The following is a 19,958-nucleotide window of genomic DNA, read 5'->3' on the forward strand; positions in this document are numbered from 1 at the left end:
CTTAAACCTTAAACACTACCTCAACTTAAAATACCAGAAATTTAAATCACATCTTATAACGGTAATCAGTGGCCAACAGTTTGACCTAAAGTGATATATGTACACAAAAGTATCAGTTGGTGAGAGAATAATTAGTTGTCCGGCCTATGACTGACGACTGTATTAATAGATGTTGAAAAAGAGTAACTACTGAATTTCCGGTTCTTCTCGATAGAATCCACATTTCGAACCGGTGGTAGCTTTACTTAATATAGTTTGTTAAATGACGATTCAAAAGTGCTTGTAAAAGCCTACTTGAATAAAGTATATTTTGATTTTGATTTTGATTATATTCCTGACTGAGTATCAGTTACATAGACAGAACAAAATATACGCATATAATACAACTTTATTAAATGTATTATTATAATAAATAAAAAAAACACAATGAACGGAATACTAGAATGAAAGGCAGAGAAAAAAAAAACATGACGCTGTCTAATATCACTAAGAACATATTAAATAGATTATTTTATAGTAAAACATTGAAACTTATATTTATCAGGTAGTAAGATAAGACAGATTTGTTTTTTTGTACGATTTACTACCGTTGAGTGATATTAAGGAGGAACAAGTGTACGTTAATTTAAAAATTATACTAGCATCCAAAAAGGTCCGGCCAAAGCGGCCAATCCTCAAGAACCGTAAGTACTATAATCCACTCAGCCTTAACAGAGCCAGACGAAAAAACCCGCAGGCTTACAAATTAAAAATTAATTGTATAATAAGTCACATTTTGATCTAATTTACTGGTGCCAGGGCTTTATGCAAGTTATTATACCGCCAGGTACATTATTGCTATGTTCCGGTTTGAAGGATGAGGATGATGACGAAACAGTGTCATCACCGGCTTAAGGGCGAAATAAGGATTTTTATTACTTATAATATCGCCAAATATTTTCATGGGTAAGTTACGATGAGATAAGCCTATTTAAAATTAAATGCTACTTGCCGAGTGTGAGAGTGTTAACGCCAACGTCCTCGGGAACTAAGATGTTATGTCCCTTGTGCCTGTAGTTACACTCTCATGCCCTTCAAACTGGAGTACAGCTGTTTGACAATATCTACATTTATTTACTTTCAATAAAGGTACGCGAGATTTGTAAGTGATTGCAAAAAAAAAACTAATCAGAGGCAACAACTCAAACCAGGGTGTAGTATTCAATAAATCTTACAAGCAGTCGCAGAATAATACACGATTGTACTTGTCACATCTTCTTCGCTTTCATTATGATGAGGGGAGCCCAAAAATCCGTATTAATTGTCACTGGCGTAGGGACCACACAATACAATGACTGCTGTGTGGTAGAATAGTAATTTGTTGATCGACAGCCGCCACTGACGCACAGGGGTCTTCTATGCATAATTATGTGTAGGAGACTAATAATAAATAAAAATTAAAAAAAATATATCACTGCTAAGTTTATAGGCGATGAGAGTAAAATAAAAATAAAAATGATCATCACTTTTGAATGCTTATGTATTTTTTTTAATGATTCTAGCATTGCCCCGAATTAATTAACACAAGTGCTTTAGCTACTTACATTGGGATCAGAGTAATGTATGTGATGTTGTCCAATATTTATTTATTTATTATTATTAAAAAAAAAAAATTAAGTAATTATTAGTATTCCTTTTTAGGACTGCTTTTAAGGATGCTATTGAGGATGACAATAGCCCAAGGGTCAGGATCGATCTTGCAGCTGTGACTTTACATCGCTAGGCGGCCCGTAAACCATTGCGCTTTTGACGCATTACAGTATTGAATCCAATGTAAAGCTAGCATCAGAAGAAACTCAGTATTTTGACTTTCTATCAATTTATATCTATAATATATATACATATATACAAATATTATTAAAAGGTATTTTATTTGTTCGCAGGGGATTATCTCCGGAACTAATAATCCAACTCTATAAATGTTTTCGCGAATGTTTAAATTATCTTTATATCATATAATTTTGTTTGTTGATAAATTTCGCCCATACGAAACCGGGCAGGTCGTTAGTATTTAATAAATACAGTATTGGATATTTTTATTTCAGTAATTTATTTAGATATCGTTGAGTAGAGCACCGTCCCTTCTAATAGAACGATGACCGATGTATTTAGGAGGCCGGACTGGATGCGGCGGGATCATTTGCACGTCTTAGAAGAGGCTTGACAATGGTCTTTAATACTGTATTTTACAGTAATAAATGTATTGTCATAGGCTTTCAATGTATGTGCTAAATTTTAATCTATCCGGATAACTGCATACCGATACGACTTGGAAACCTTCAACCTTCGTTGCAGATGTCCATAGGCGGTGGTAGTCACTTTCCATCTGGTGATTCTCTTACCCGTTCGCCACCAATAACATAAATAAAAAAACAAAAAAAAATCTGCAAATAATAACTTCAAGATTCTGTTGATTATTTTGTTACAAGTCAATTTATAAAAAAAAATCTATCAAAACGTTTTAAAAATTTACTATCAAGTTAAAACTTATCTGTCCTTAACATATCTATAATTATTGTAAACATTACTTTTTAGGTTTATAGAAAAGTAATACGAAACTACGCCAAAATAAAATTGGAAATAGTAATACATTCGAACCTTTATCGTACTCCTGCTCCACAAAATATATGTACTTACACTCCATACGAAAGAACACAATTCGATAACAATTCAGCCACAATGACTTCAAGTAGTGAAGACAATGAAATCCACATTGACGGATGCGGATTTATAGACGCAACATTAGATTTTTATGGAACAACAAATCTATGGAGACGGTTTTACAAGTTGTTTTATATTTTAATATATTTGAATACATTATATTTAATAGAATAGTATATTTATACTAAATGTGCATACTTGCAGCACATACTTTAATATTTTAAAATATAACAGTTATTTAAAATATTATTGCTAGTCAATTAGTTTGCAAGTCATTCATTTAATATATATTTATACTATTTTTAAACTATTAACAATATACGTATTTTTGGAGCCTAAGTAAAACTGAAGTCGAAATAGTCAGAGTTGAAGGACTTTATTGGCATCGAACTAAAGCAACATTTAAAAAAAAAAACAAACAACATAAATTTACCAAAAAATTAATATTATAATTAAACAAAATATTATATTCCCAGCCATGATACACACACGTAGCTTATTTAAATAAATTAAATTAAATCACTATAGCAATAGACGTATATATATGTCGTTATAATGTCAACTCCACACCATCCTTTTTCAAAGCGACTCACGGAACATTACTCTCGACGGGCACCATTCGATAATATTCCCATTTTATTTTATTAAATCCCCAACCCTCCTTTCCGGGCCAGTGGAGCCCTTTCGAGCCCTTTCGAGGATTTTGACACGTTATTTGTTGACTTCATCATTTAAGTATACTTATCATTAAAAATATTTATTTTTTAATTTCGCACTATTTTTAATCAGTTAATATCTGTTTGTTAAGATTATATATATAGAGAAACGAGACGGCCCAGTAGTTAGAACGCATGCATCTTAACCGATGATTTCGGGTTCGAACTCAGGCAAGCACCACTGAATTTTCATGTGCTTAAATTGTGTTTATAATTCATCTCGTACTCAGCGGTGAAAGAAAACATCGTGAGAAAATCTGCATGTGTCGAATTTCAACGAAATTCTGCCACATATGTATTCCACCAACCCGCATTGGAGCAGCATGGAGGAAAATGTTCCAAGCCTTCTCCTCGAAGGGAGAGGAGGCCTTAGCCCAGCAGTGGAAAATTTACAGGTTGCTAATGGAGTTAAAATATACTGACTTTCAGTCAGGATATATTTTATATATATATAACTGACATAACTTTGTAATTGCAATGTTGCAAAATTAACAACTACTTTCAAAGTTCGTGTTTCAAACCGGTTCTTCTAGGCAGAAGTAACTTTCCGAACCGGTCGTATCTTACATTGAAGTCAACAGTATAACATGACAATTCAAAAGCGCTTGTTAAATTCTACTTGAATCATGTATATTTTGATTGATTGATCAATTTAGGTAGGCGGGCGATCATACGGTCCACATAAAGTGACGTGGGTTACCCTTGATCGTACACAGCTATACGAAGTACAGTTAGTACTAGTTTGGCGATAGAATAATTGGTAGAGCTCACCCGGAGGAACCTTTTCATATTCCACCGCAGTAAATGCTTATTATGTAACAAAATTACGCAATAATAGTCATGATTAAAATTAACAGTCAAAAAATGTATGCAACCAAGAAGAGTTGATATTACTATACCTATACATAGGTAAAAGCTATTCACACAAAAATAGAAAAAAACAATAAATTTTGGGGGTTCCCCATACTTAGAACTGGAACTCGAATTTTTTTTCTGATGCCTTTTAGCTTGTTTAGCTATCACAAGCCTATTTACGGGCTCCCATATAGTTAGATCTAAATCCCATCATTTAGGTACCTAATTATAATGTTTACTTACAGAATTTTAATCGAATGTATAACTATCGCCCGTATATCTACGAGCTTGAAATATATCCTTCTAGTAATTATACCCATATGAAGCTGACGCACGGATTCTGATATCTATAATGAAAATCCGTTTATAATAAATTTTGTTTAGATTTAAACTTAACTTAGAAATACAAATCATCATCATCCTCCTGCCCTTATCCCAATTTACTAGAAATACAAAATCAATTTAGTTAAATTATTTTCGCACAGTGAAATAGTTCCATTATAATTTTTCACAATTCCTGTAAAAGTATTCCTGGAACCATAACCGGTAATTAACAATCATTTAAGGAATAACTAAGTACTGATACTGATATGTAACATGTACATGAAAATGAACTCTATTTAAATCATTCAACTATTGAGTGCTCCTATCTTGTAACATAAAAGCATGCTAATTCTGAATGGATGCTACTAAATAGCATAGCGTGAGTAGCATGATATTTAATCGCAAGTCGGTACATTTTCCCCTCGTATCCAGTCATATATAAATATATTTCAAAATCAAATAAAAAGGTTTCTTCCTTTCATACTTCATTAGATTTGATTCACTTAATAAATAAAGTATTTGTACACTTTATTTCAAAAGACCTAATTAGTGATAATATTATTTAAAATTATCTTAACATTTATTTTTTTTCTAGTGATTATATTTTTACCTTAAGTTTAATTATTAAATGGTTCGGAAATAATGAAGTAAGTCATTTTAATACGATATTAATAGATTTTTCTATTTTGTCGTATCAAACAAGCCGAAAGTATATTTCGGGCTTGAATTAAGTGTACTTGTATCAATGATAGCTTCCGAAGTCTATGGTTGGGCTGTAAAGGAGTATACGAGCATGCTTCTAGAATGTATATGTTCATGTTAAAGGACTTTAAAGCCGTCATTATGAAAAAATGATTTTAAAATTAACAAAAATACCATCACCAACTTTACAATGAATCAAAATTACATGACCTCCGTGGTCGAGTAGTGTGTACACCGGTTTTCATGGGTACGCCACTCCGAGGTCCCAGGTTCGATTCCCGGCCGAGTCGATGTAGAAAAAGTTCATTATTTTTTTATGTTGTCCTGGGTCTAGGTGTTTGTGGTGCCGTCGTTACTTCTGATTTTCCATAACACAAGTGCTTTAGCTACTTACATTGGGATCAGAGTAATGTATGTGATGTTGTCCAATATTTATTATTATTATTAAAATTGGATACTTGGAATACGTATTATATTATTATTGATAAGTAACTACTTTATGAATTTAAAAGCAGATTAATTTTATTTACATTGAAAAGAATTGAATGGAAATTCATAGAACGTCGGACCTGATCTTACAAAAATAATTTCTACTACCACAAAAGAATATTAATAATCAGATTTCTAGAATAATATTGTTAAATATTCAAACGATTGTGACGTTATTAATATAATGAAAACTTTAAGGACACAAAAAAATACGAATTTCTGTTGAAAATCTCTGCAAGAATAATCGTAAATTTATAGAAATTTCCATAATTCGGTATAAAAAATTTAATAATATATTAAACAATTTTAGTACCCGAATCCTAATTCCTCATTCATACGTATGTATCTGTTGTCTGACCGTGTCTTTGTTTTCGAATTATATTAAAAATGTAAATAAGTTGTAAATTACACTAAAATATTATATAAGTCAATAACCTTATTTCAAATTCAATCTCGTTTATTTAAAATTAAACCTAAGCTTGAATATTTAATCAGGACCATAGGAGCTTAGCTTAGCTTAGTAAGTCATTGTTACCAGCAAACGGCCGTACAAGTCACCTGATTCTAAGTGGTCACCATAGCCCATAGACATTGGCACCATAAAAAAAAATTAATCTTTATTCAATTCAATCATCCTATTTTATTAGTAAAGATCTGTCTGTATTTCGTTTAAATAGTTATATGTATATTCAAAAGGGGTTCGATGCTAGCATTCTCGACATCGGTTCAAAGATTCCATTCGATCATGTTTTGAACGGCAGCTATATTCAATTCAATTTTGTTCTCTGTATTTATGTATTTATTCCTAAATAGCATTAGCATTAGCATTAGAAGCCCGTAAATGTCCCACTGCTGGGATAAAGGCCTCCTCTCCTTGGAGGAGAAGGTTTGGAGCATATTCCACCACGCTGCTCCAATGCGAGTTGGCGGAATACACATGTGGCAGAATTTCGTTGAAATTAGACACATGCAGGTCTCCTCACGATGTTTTCCTTCACCGCCGAGCACGAGATGAATTATAAACACAAATTAAGCACACGAAATTTCAGTGGTGCCTGCCTGTGTTTGAACCCGAAATCATCGGTTAAGATGCACGCGTTCTAACCACTGGGCCATCTCGGCTCTATTCCTAAATATTTTAATTATTCTTATGTTTACAATCTATTTAAATGATGTCAAGAATATAATCTAATAGTGATTAATTACAAAGGTACTTATTATGTTACTAGAGAGTAGGTCAGGCATAATTAAACAAAATTAAATAAACTGAGAATACCTCTTAATGATCAAATATCTAGAATTAGCGATAATTAACATCTTAGTTAATCAATTACAAATTGTAGGGATACATTTATGATTGAGACACTAATTAGATCAATATCCAAAATAATACCACTCTGTGGAACCAGCTTTCGCCGGTGGTTTTTCCGAACCGATACGACTTGGGAACCTTCAAGAAAAGAACGTACTCCTTCCTGAAAGGCCGCCCACGCACCTGCAAGCCCCCCGGTGTTGCAGATGTCCATGGGCGGTGGTAGTCACTTTCCATCAGGTGAGCCTCCTGCTCGTTTTATATAGATAGCAGTGAGTATAACAATTGTTTTTTTTTTTTAATAATTTCTAATATGGTAAGTCACCACCGCCTGGGCACTGTAAATGCTTCCAAGACACGGAAGTAACACACTTCAAATTACCAAACACTGAGTTGCAATATTGGCTCGAACTGGGTTATGAATCCAGGACCTCGATATCAGCGGCCTCATAACAAGCCACTAGACGAACAAAGCAATAGTCATACATTAACTAACAATACATTTCATAATATGTATTGTTTACATTACATTAAACCAACACATATAGAAGCCACAATTAATCCCATATCGTGTTAAATCGAACTCGAGAGCGCTTATGAAACTGTAATTTCATTAACGATCCACTCGTTAAGTTTAAATTATAATGTTTTATCCTCTTATTGTCATCTCGCTTTACATCATTTTTTTTATGATATCGGTTGGCGGGCGAGAAAATAGGCCTTCCGATGTTAAGTGGTCACCATCGCCCACAGACAATGGCGCTGTAACAAATATTAACCATTCCATATCGCCAACGCGCACCCAACCTTGGGAACTAAGATGTTATGTCCCTTGTGCCTGTAGTTGGCTCTGGCTCACTCACCCTTCAAACCGGAACACAACAATACTGTACAATATCTGATGAATGGGCGGTGACCGGCTGTTTGTCATAACTCCTGTCTATATGACATAAACAGGATTTCAAAAAGATTACAAGTGTTCTATTGACACATAAATAAAAACGTTTTGTAATGTTCGTGTTTTAAGGGATATTATAAAAGTAATGATTTCTTAGATGATAACGTGCCTTGGGAATAAAACGATCGCCTCCAGGCCGCTTCAAATAGATACAAGAATAATTGCTCTGTAAATAAAAATTTTTAAAAAAAATAACAAATGTTTCCGCTAAGTTTATTTTGGCAGTTCTTCTCAGATCTATATATTTACGAATTGGATTTTTTTTTTAAATTTAAGTAAGTATATTGATTTTAAATTGTATTAAGATTTTGACTTTAAGCAAGCTATGTCTGTTTCAATGTCGCAATCCGCCAATTTTCTCCATAAACGCGTAGCTTCAATGTTGTCGAGGTCAAACCTAACCTAACGTCCTAAAGAATAAAACAAATTGCCAAAACAGCATCAACTTTTAATGTCAAAAAAAAAAGAAAAAAACATTGTATTTTGCTTTAAAATTTTAAAGAACATTCTAAAGCTATTATCTTGCTGAAATTACAATTTCACTTTTATGATTAACGCATTTTCTAAAAGTGCTCTGTAAAAACGCAACGTGTGTTTTGAACAAAACTATTTTCATTGGACTTCGGACAACTTAGTTTAAAAATGTTGAAAATTGTTTTAAAATATTTTAAATACAGGGTCTAACTTCGTGTTAATTTCCATTCACAGAACGTATAAAAAAATTTTCACTGATTTATAAAGAGATTAATTTTCAAGGCACCATGGAGTTGCAAAGATGGTCTTTGAGCCTTTGCGTTAGAAATCTGAATCTATTCCACTTCTAAGAAAAATTCAATAATGAATTTCTTAATGAATTTCTAAGTATGTCTAACCTGAAATCGACTACGAAACATTTTAGGGGATTTACCTGAAAAATCTTCTTAACAACCCAGTGGGATATTAATGTAGTCTTACAAAAGGTGCAAAATGAGGAAAATGTTTCGTATATTTTTAACTAAGCACCAACAGGGCGAGGATTTCATACTGATGTAAAAAAAAATCCCTAGAAAAGATTTATTTAAAAAAAAAAACAAAAACAAAAACAAAATTGGATGTTAATTTATTGAAAGCAGTCTTAAAACATCCCTTACAATCTTTCCTTTCAAATGTTTGTATCACTGTATATTTTACTTGGTGGTAGGGCTTTGTGCAAACCCGTCTGGATAGGTACCACCCACTCATCAGATATTCTACCGCCAAAAAGCTGTATTCAGTATTGTTGTTTTCCGGTTTGAATGGTGAGTGAGCCAGTGTAACTACATTCACAAGGGACACAACATCTTAGTCCTCAAGGTTGGTGGCGCATTGGTGATGCAAGGAATGGGTTATATTTCTAACATCGCCATTGTCTGTGGGCGAAGGTGACCACTTACCATCAGGTGGCCCATTTGCTAGTACACCAACCGATATCATAAAAAAAAATTGATTCTCGGTTACACTCAATAAATTGACAGTTGGAATACATTTTAAAGAAACTTTTACCAAATCTTTTATTTGCACTTGATACCTTAAAGGCCGACAGCGCACCAACTTTTTCATGTTGCAGATGTCCGTGGGCGGTAGACACTTTCCATCGGGTGAGCTTCGTGATCTTATGCAGACGATATATTAATTTTATTTTCGTTTTAATTTTGGTAAACTTGTTATTGGAACGATATTCTTTTACGTGACTCACAGTGGAGTGAACTGACAGAAATCGCCACTTAAGGAAAATGCGTTATGCCTCCTCCAGACGGTTTTCCAAAAAAAATATTTAAACTTATTTTTGTTTTGTTATTGTTTTACTTTACATGGCATTTTTAATAAAAAAATGACATTTTCGTTTAATTATTTTTAAAGGTTATTAAATTATTATATTGTGTCTTTTATTTAATACATAATATAAATATTTTATTTTACTTTACTACGGAAACAAACAAGTCCTTCTTAAAGCTAGAACATAAAAATTAGCACATATGCCAGTAAAGTTTCCACTTATAACTAAAAACATAATAAGAGCAGAACAAATAATAATAATAAAAAAAAAGCTATGAAAGAAGGGCAAATTTAAAATAAACAAATGAAAGATCTAAGCTTTATGGTTCTAACACAAATTTCCTGAAGTTAGCAACATATAGTGAAGGCAACTTCGTTCTCATCGGTTTTCCCAGGGTAGCTCGCGTTTTTTATGATATCCTTTGATTGGTTGAAATTTTAATATATTCTTAATTTAAAATTTTCTTACTAATTATAATTTGAGTCAATCTGTTTTTTTATTATTGCTGATGTTTAAACTTTGTCTACAATATGTACTGTTTCAAATAAAACCTTGTACTAAACTTTTGTTAGAATGAACTACCGGAATTATTAATTAACTACAAATAATAGACAGATATATGATATGGTTACATATTATTTTTTCTTAAATTCGACTACGGAACCCAAAAACTGAGAATGATAAACAAAATTCTGCCAACACCGCGTAAAGCTCCAATATTTGGCCATGTTAATTATGCTCAGATCAGAAATTTCGTTTGAAATTTCGATTGTAAGAATATTTTATTTAGATCATTTAACAAATAAGGGAAATTCAAACGTAAAATGTATATTTTAAAAATATTTGTAAATATACTAAAATAACATTATTTTTGTTTTCATAAGTGATGTTTTTATGAACATATATGTTTTTTTACATGCGTATATTTTTCAGGAAGGATTTAATTGTTTTGAAAATAGAAATGATATTAAGTGACGTCTTATTTTTCAGAAGCACGCATACGACAAACATACATATAATTCTCTCTTGCTAACTCAAACATATAGAGTTAAAAATTACTAATAGATACGAAGCTTTCACAGTAAGACGAGACAGATATTCATTAAATAACATGAGACTTTCGAGAGAGAGAGAGAGAGAGAGAGAGAGATGACGATAGCGTATTTCGATCACGGCTGACATTCCAGAGAGACTAGACTACAAACAAACCGGAACACAAATATACCAAGTGTTGCTGCTTGGTGGCAGAATATCTGATGAGTGGGTGGCACCAAATTAAAAAATACCAATAGGACGAAAAAAGAAATCAAGTAATTACAGAAACGGCTGAACGTGCTTTCCGAGACTCGGGTTTTGCCTCTCAGTAAGTGGTCACCGTCACACATGAGCACAGCAGTCAAATCTCAATCTTTTGAGTTAAATTATTCTTAACAATATTCTATACATAATTCTAACACTGTGAAAAAAACAAATTCCACCGTATTGTCTGTAGCGTCCCTTATAATTAATCTCGGTATAAAACTGACGCAATCGTGTAAACTGAGGCAGACACAAAATTGTATACAAAATTAACCCTGTAATGAAGGTCCATTGTTCGATTCTGAATGATTTAAATACAAAAGGGGTGAAACAAAATGAGTTCTCTCCTATTTAAAGTCGTGTGCTATTATCGTTTTAAATGTGTTACTGATTAAAACATCGATGTGTATTATTAAGAGTTGTTAAATCAGACTATTGGAATTTATAATACTGCTAATAAACGCCTAGGGATGAATCCGCTGCAATTATTTATTTTAGAAATTGGAATATTACGATGCGTTTGCATTCATATATTAATAACTTATTGTCAGCCCCGGTTTTGCTCACATTTTAAGGGTTAGTCGTCAGATGTTTTGTAGCCTATTTCCTTTCTTGGAGTTCAAGCTTACTTAATACCATCATCATCCTCCTTATCCCAATCCAAATTTTATTTAGGGTCGGCACAGCATGTCTTCTTCTTCCATACTTCTCTGTCTGACGTCATCTCACAAGTAACATTCCTTCCAGCCATATCGTCTTTCACACAGTCCATCCATCGTTTCTTCGGTCGTCTCCTTCTTCTATATACTACGTCCATGATAACTTGATACCAAATTTAATTTAATTCGGTTCAGTGGTTCGGCAGTGAAAGAGCAACAGACAGTCAGAGTTACTATCACATCTATAATATTAGTATAGATAACATGACTGTATTTTTAGAGTAACTACCGAGTAGAAAAAAGAAAACTACAGAAAAAGAGTAACTACCGAGTTTCTAGCCGGTTCCTCGCGTTCAGGTTTTAGATACAAATAAAAAAGTAATTAATGTTTTTCCTTGGGGTTAAGGCCTGCATCGAACCAAATTTCATTCAGACAGTAGTTTGGCTGTGAAAGTATAAGAGATAGAGGGATAGCATTAGCATTAGCATTAGCAGCCCGTAAATGTCCCACTGCTGGGATAAAGGCCTCCTCTCCCTTTGAGGAGAAGGTTTTGGAGCATATTCCACCAATGCGGGTTGGCGGAATACACATGTGGCAGAATTTCGTTGAAATTAGACACATGCAGGTTTCCTCACGATGTTTTCCTTCACCGCCGAGCACGAGATGAATTATAAACACAAATTAAGCACATGAAATTTCAGTGGTGCCTGCCTGGGTTTGAACTCGAAATCATCGGTTAAGATGCACGCGTTCTAACCACTGGGCCATCTCGGCTCATAGAGGGATAGATATGGTTATAACTAGCATCGCCAAAACATCACCAACGATTTTTAATACTTCCCATAAGATGGCCATCATGACTGAATGATAATACTGAGTATAATATAAGTCACGCTTTGTGGCGGTAGAATATATGTTGAGTGGTGTCTTGCACAAGGCTCTACCACCAAGTAAGTAGACTTTTGTTATTGATTTTTTTTTGGTTTATTGATTGTAATTTCCGAAGATCAGGATGGCAGAATACATACAAGCTTGATAATAATCCTTCAACACGGCAATACTGTAATTATTTCTCGTTACGAATCAATATTTTAAAAAAAAGAAGTAAATGTTTTTATACCAGTCATAAATGTTATGCTTTTAATAAAATAAATTAATGTTTAATAAGAAATTTTTAAACAATTAATTACAATAATAATTTTATATTCAGTAATGTAAAATAAATAGTTTCGGATATTATAATTATATGTAATAATAATTTGATATAATTAATTATGTCATCCTATGCCATAATATCCTGTTGGAGGCTAGCTGTTGCTTGCTAACATGATATATAGCAATGAAGTACCCATATAGTTTGCGCCACCCACACAGAAGGGAGTCCAGATAGAAAGTCTTGTAGAGTTAAATTTATAGATAGACAAACTTAAAAAAAACTGTATTATCTTATTTAAGTAACGAATACATTGTCTCACGAACGACGAGAACTAACTGTGCATACCCGTTTGTACCCGTTTGTATATACCTGATTAGTATTGCTTACGTCACCAATGTCTTTGACTGGTGACCACTTACAATCAGATGGCCCATTGACCGTCTACCGACCTATTTTATAAATAAAATGGTTTTATTTATTTTTACTCTATATTTATTTATTTGATTTACTTTCAATAGGTCAATTTCAATATTTCACATCGGTCGGGTGTTCTGAGCATTATGAATTGTAGCACAACTATTCTGCCGAGATTTTCTGTGAGAACTCTCATTGTATCTCATTCGTTACGATGATATTGATGCGCGTATATATCTATTCTAACACTAAGACGCCTCAATGTCAAATTTGTCTACTCTACTAATATTATAAATACGAAAGCAACTCTGTCTGTTACCTCTTCACACTTAAACCGCTGATTCTATGTAGATGGAATTTGCAATGGAAATATATACAAATAATATAACCATTTATCTGCTATTAGTCACGCGGGTAAAGCCGCGAGTCCCCCGGTGTTGCAGATGTCCATGGGCGGTGGTAGTCACTTTCCATCAGGTGAGCCTCCTGATCGTTTGCCACCTATCATATAAAAAGATATATATATTTTAGTCTATGTTACTGTCACTGTCACTGTCAATGTGATTACTTTTAGATATGTGAAATAAATAATTCGCATGTGACATTGGCCAAATAATCTGTGCCCTCTTGGCACAAATAAAAGCCAGAATAAAAAAATAATAATAATTATAAATACTGTTTATTCATAATTAACTTTTGATACATAGAAAAAAAAAAAACATAAAAATGCATTACCCTATACTTGTACCAGGATATCATACTTTACAAGGAGGTCCGCAATTACCATTAATCCTGTAACTGCCTTTGTTTCCGTCTTCCTAATCACTTGCGGTTTTCTTAACTACTTTACTTAGAAATAAGTGCTTTATTATCCTTAACCTTATATAAAATATATGCATACTTATGTATATATCTGCATAGTATAAAACAGAGCCGCTTCCCGCCGTCTGTATTCGAAACTTTTAAGCTACACAGCGGATTTTAATGCGGTTTTCATCAATAAACAAAGAGATTCGATAGGAAGTTTTGTTTACATGATAATAGCGAAGACATGTTTATTAAATTAGAGGATAGAGAAGAATTTTAACTTTCCTAAACGGAAAATAACAAGATTTTAAATTAACATGGTTATTTTTATTACTAACAGTATTTAAAACGGGATATTTACCATATTTTTTATTTTTATTTGTTGGAGCTCGATATTTCGACATTATCTACGAATGTCTTGTTCGTACGTTTGCTGCGTACACACAGCAAAAGTACGAGAAAGGAGGTAGTCCGATATGGACACTTCTAATGCCGTCAACATCTACCCGCAAACGTCAGTCTCGTGAACAAGACATTCGTAGATAATGTCGAAATATCGAGCTCCAACAAATAAAAATAAAAAACATGGTAAATATCCCGTTTTAAATACTGTTAGTAAGGAAAATAACAATATTTTTATTTTATATTCTATATGATATTGTTCCCATATAAAACCGGAATTGGTAGCTAGTATCGTATATATTTTTAGCGAGTATTCCAGTAGACTTAGTGACGATGAGTATATATAAAAATATTTATCATGTTAGTAAGTACAAAATGCTTAACACAACGATCTTGTGAAAATGTGATCCTGGTATTTTAGTTCCGATCTTCTTAGTCTACTCACTGCGCCATCGTTTCTTAATTCCGTTAGTAACATCCCATCTCTATTTCTCAGGAAAATCGTTTAGTAAACATTCTGTACATAAAACCCTTCCTATAATGGCAAGGACGTCTCCTGAGGGCACGCTGCTACTAAAAATGTCACGCGTAGGAATTCTCTTTTAGAACCATAAAACACAATCACGTTGAAAGCGTATAGTAGGAACAGTAGTTAGTACTTAACAGTGACACGACCAAATGCCTTAATAAAAAGCCTTTTTAAATTTGGCTCCAGCGATGGAAATATACATTTTTTGCATATTTAAAGGATTTGTCAATAAAAATGAAAAATAAAGTTATATAATTAAAAATTTTAGGCCGCAATTTTCACCTTATTTATTTTCACCTCACGAAAGACTTAATCCAGGTTGATGATTAAAAATATTAATAGGGCTTCAATAAGAATAGATTTGATAATTTATTAAGCAAATAAAATTATCATTTTAGAAGAATAAAATATCATTTAAAGTGTCTATGTCGTATACATATATTTATTAATTTGATAGTAATTATATCATTATTATTATGTAATACTAGAAGAAAACCCTATTCAGTATTTACCTTGGTATTTATTTTGTATTTTATATTTTTATGACATAAAAAATGTATAACATAACTGAAATAAATATATAAGGTCGTGGGTTTTTCAAGCATTAAACAATTTGATTCATCTAAAAAATAGAGTTTAATTTTGTTAATAACAAATAAATTTTACAATACAAATGATTAAACTAATACAAACCTAAAAAATAGAGAATCGACAATTGCAATGTTCATGCTTTATTTATTTCCTTAAAGAGAACTGGAATTGTCCTTTCCACTCTTAACTGAACTAAAATACTAATTAATAAAAAAAAACGTTTATCACTACGTTTTAAATAAATATTTAAATTAATTGACACTTCTTATGTCATTAAAAAATATTATATAGTTTTTTACTGAGACGGCCTCCTTCGACTCAACTGCCAACACTCAAATGTAATCACAAAGCTTACATCTCCCCCCTTCGAAATATAAATGAGAAAATTTATATTTCCTCTTAAGTAATATTTAGCTGTGAAAACTAAAAATCAGTATGCATAGGGATAAGCTTTGTGACATGATATAGTCCAGTTGATCTTGTTCCACGACCAGTATTTATTTTAAAAACTGAATCCGATATTTTTTCTTCTATTTCAAATGGGCCAATTCTAATTTCATCCATCTTTTTTTTGTTTAATTTGTTCCTATAGTCAACATATACCATATCTCCTTTTTTAAAATCATATTGTAATCTATTCTTGGCAAATAAAGTTTTATTATAGTCATGCGATTTTATTGACCTTTGGAATGCTATTTTCCTGTCTTCTTCCAAACTTTTTGTTAATAACTGTTTTTCTTTTAATTCATGTGGTAACAAGTCTGTAGATTCCCCAGATAACAAATATTTAGGAGAAAATCCTGTTACAGAATGGTCTGTTTCATTATATCTGTTTCTACATTCTTCAGCTATTTTTGACCAATTTCTTTTTCCTTTTGATTCATTCATTTTGCATCTTATTTTGTTTACAATAGTCTGATTTAGCCTTTCGTTTAAACCATTTGAGAACGGTGCGTCTACCGCAGTAAATATTAATTGAATGTTTCGGTTCTTAAGATAATTTTTGAATTCAATCGAATTAAAAGCTGGATATTGATCAGAGAGTAAGATGTCTATTGTTTCTTCTTTAGGAATTTTTTCTATGAGTTTAATGAAGTCTCGAGCGTGTTGATTCTTAGAACATAGAGTATATGCATATCTAGTAAAGTGGTCAACTAGTAGATGTAAATACTTTTTTGTTGATCTTTGCCTACCAAATCCTCCTATTGTGTCCAGTGACATTATTTGAAAGGGTTTATTAGCTGGGCCCAATTGCGATATAAAGCCATACTTTTTATTTAACCTTGTTTTATTTTTTATACAAGTCTCACAGTTTTTGCATATATATTTGATATTTTCTGATAGATTCGGTGCAGTATAAAAGCGTTTTATTTTAGATTCTGTTTGATTTATTCCAGTATGACAATATTTTTCATGGGTTTTTTTTATTATAATTTTACTGTAATTTTCACTTAGAAGTATTTTTTTATTACTTTTACCACTTTTTTTATAGTAAATTCCATCTTCTAACACAATGTTCTTTTCATGTTCTTTTATTTGCAAATTTTGTGCTTGATCACATTTTATGTCATGAATATCAATAATATTAACCGTCCTTAAATTATCTTCATTATTAGCATCTATGTCCAACACTGGGTTTCTGCTGAGACAATCTGCTTCTGTATTATTTTTTCCTGGGAAATATTTTATTTCACAATTATATTGTGACAGATAATATGACATATCGCCTAATTCATCATCAGGTCTGTTTCTTATATTTAACTTCTCTAAGGGTTTGTGATCTGTATAGACAGTAAAATAGTTTCCAATCAACCAATGTTGCCAAAATTTTATACTCTCTTTTATGGCTAAGCATTCCAAAAATATAGCTTTTTTATTTCTTTGTGATTCATTTATTTTTTTAGAAAAATATGCTACCGGTTTTTCTTCACCATTATGTTGAATTTGTTTTAAAACTGCTCCTATTCCTACAGCACTGGCATCTGTATAGATAAGTATTGGTGCTTGTGGATTATAAATGGCTAGTATTGGTTTGGAACACAAATAATCTTTAATTTTCTGAAATGCATCCTCACATTGTTGTGTCCAATTAAATATCTGATCTTTCCTCAGTAATTTATGTAAAGGGTCAAGAACGATTGAAACATTTGGAATGTATTTTCCATAAAAATTAATTTTCCCTAAAAATTGTCGTATTTGTTTTCTATTTTGAGGAGCAGGAAAATCTTTAATTGATTTTAAATTGTCTTTTAGAGGTGTAATCGTATTTTTTTGTAATATATGGCCTAAATACTTAACAGAATCACTTGCAAATTTGCATTTTGTAAATTTCAACCTGAAACCCTCTTCTTGAATAGCATCCAACAATTTTTTTAAGTGTGTGATATGTTCATCAAATGATTTAGAAAAAACCAGTATGTCATCAATAAAATTCACTGCAAATCCCGACAGGTCATTTTTTCTTATAATATTTCCCAAAATTCGTTGAAATATGGCCGGTGATGTTTTAAGGCCAAAGGGTAAACAAGTCCACTGGTAATGACCTTCCTGTGTTACAAAACCAGTTTTGTATTTGTCTGTAAATTTTAATGGAATAGACCAAAAAGCTGAATTTATATCTAGAGTTGTAAAATAATTACAATTTATTGTTTTTGTTATTAAGTCTTCTATGAGGGGAAATGGTTGTGATTGAGGTATGATTAGTTTATTTAAATCTCTGAAGTCTATGCATAATCTACTTTTTTTTCCTTCATCCCTTTTAAAAGCTAAGGTCACAGGTGCCGCAAACGGACTGTATGATTCTTCAATCAATCCATGTTTTAACAGTTGTGAGATTTGATTTTCTATCTCTAGCTTGTCTTGAACTGAACATCTATAAGGTCTTTTATAACAATATTTTTCAACTTGTAAATCTATACATGCTTCATAGTTCTTCACTTTTCCAGTGTCAAATTTATTTTTTGCAAAGATATCAGTGTAACTATCCAATAATATGTTTATCTGTTTCCTTTGATCAGTATTTAAGTGTTTTGTATCTATATTAAATTTGTTTGTATCTATACCTTCATTAAAGTTTACAGCATATTCTTTTTCTTCTATATATATTCCCATATTTTTAGTTTGTTCGTCTTCAAAATTATTCTTATTTCTTATTTTGAAATTGTCTGTTTTTTGTATTTGGATATTTAAATTCTCATCATGAGTCAACCCAAATTTATGTATTGAATCTAATCCTAGTATTAAATCATACTCAAAATGTTCCTTTTCATAGATAAATGCATTTATTTTAATCTTCTTATGCAATAACTCCGCATCTAACGTAATCAATCCTTTTGTTTTGCCTCCTCCACTTATTGTTTTTATTGTGTTATAAAAATAATTTGGTTTCATATTCGTCACATGAACTAGTTTTGAATTTATTAATGTTATTCGTGAACCAGGATCATATAGTCCCTTGGCTTCTAATGTATTATTTAACTTCACTGTAATCTCAATAAGTGGAGGAAATTTTAGTTTTTTGGATCTTCATTACTGAGTTCAACTTTTAATATTGAATTAGAACTAAGGTTTTTATCATCTGTTGTTTTTTTTCCATAATTATACCAGCAAACACTCTCTGGATGAGATCTATTCATTTTTCCTTTATTCTCACAAATCCTGCATGATTTTTTTTCAGTTTGTTTTATTTCTTGTTTATTGTATTTATTCACAGTGTTTAAGTTTTTCTTTATGTCGTTTTTTCTTGTTAAACTTTCTAATCCTCTTATGCTGTTAAATAAGTCATTTACTTCTTTAAGGTTTTCTCAGTCTATTCTATCCGTTACAAAGTTTGGTAGACCGGTGGCAATCAAATATATTAAAGTTGGTATATCTATTGATTTGTTTATTTCTAGTAACAGTCTCTCCTTTTTTAGAGCGTATTCTAACATTGATCCTTGTATATATTTAAAGTTCATAGCGTACCTTATTGGTGACCAACCTTTATCAGCAAATGTTTCACTCAAACTTTTCTTCCATACAGACCAATCTGAATCTATAGTATGTTTAATAATCATTGAGCTGTACCAATCTACACAACTATCTTCCAATAGCAATCTTAGAATTTCTACTTTTTGTATATCTGTATCTATTTGTAATCGTGCACATTCATTTTCAAAAGTATCTAACCATTGTTTAACATTTGTTGTATTTTTTGAAAACTTCTCTATTGAAAATTCTGATATTAATCTCATCTTATTTTCTGGTTTTT

Source organism: Vanessa atalanta, chromosome 14 (genome assembly GCF_905147765.1).
Source record: "Vanessa atalanta chromosome 14, ilVanAtal1.2, whole genome shotgun sequence".
Taxonomy (NCBI): domain Eukaryota; kingdom Metazoa; phylum Arthropoda; class Insecta; order Lepidoptera; family Nymphalidae; genus Vanessa; species Vanessa atalanta.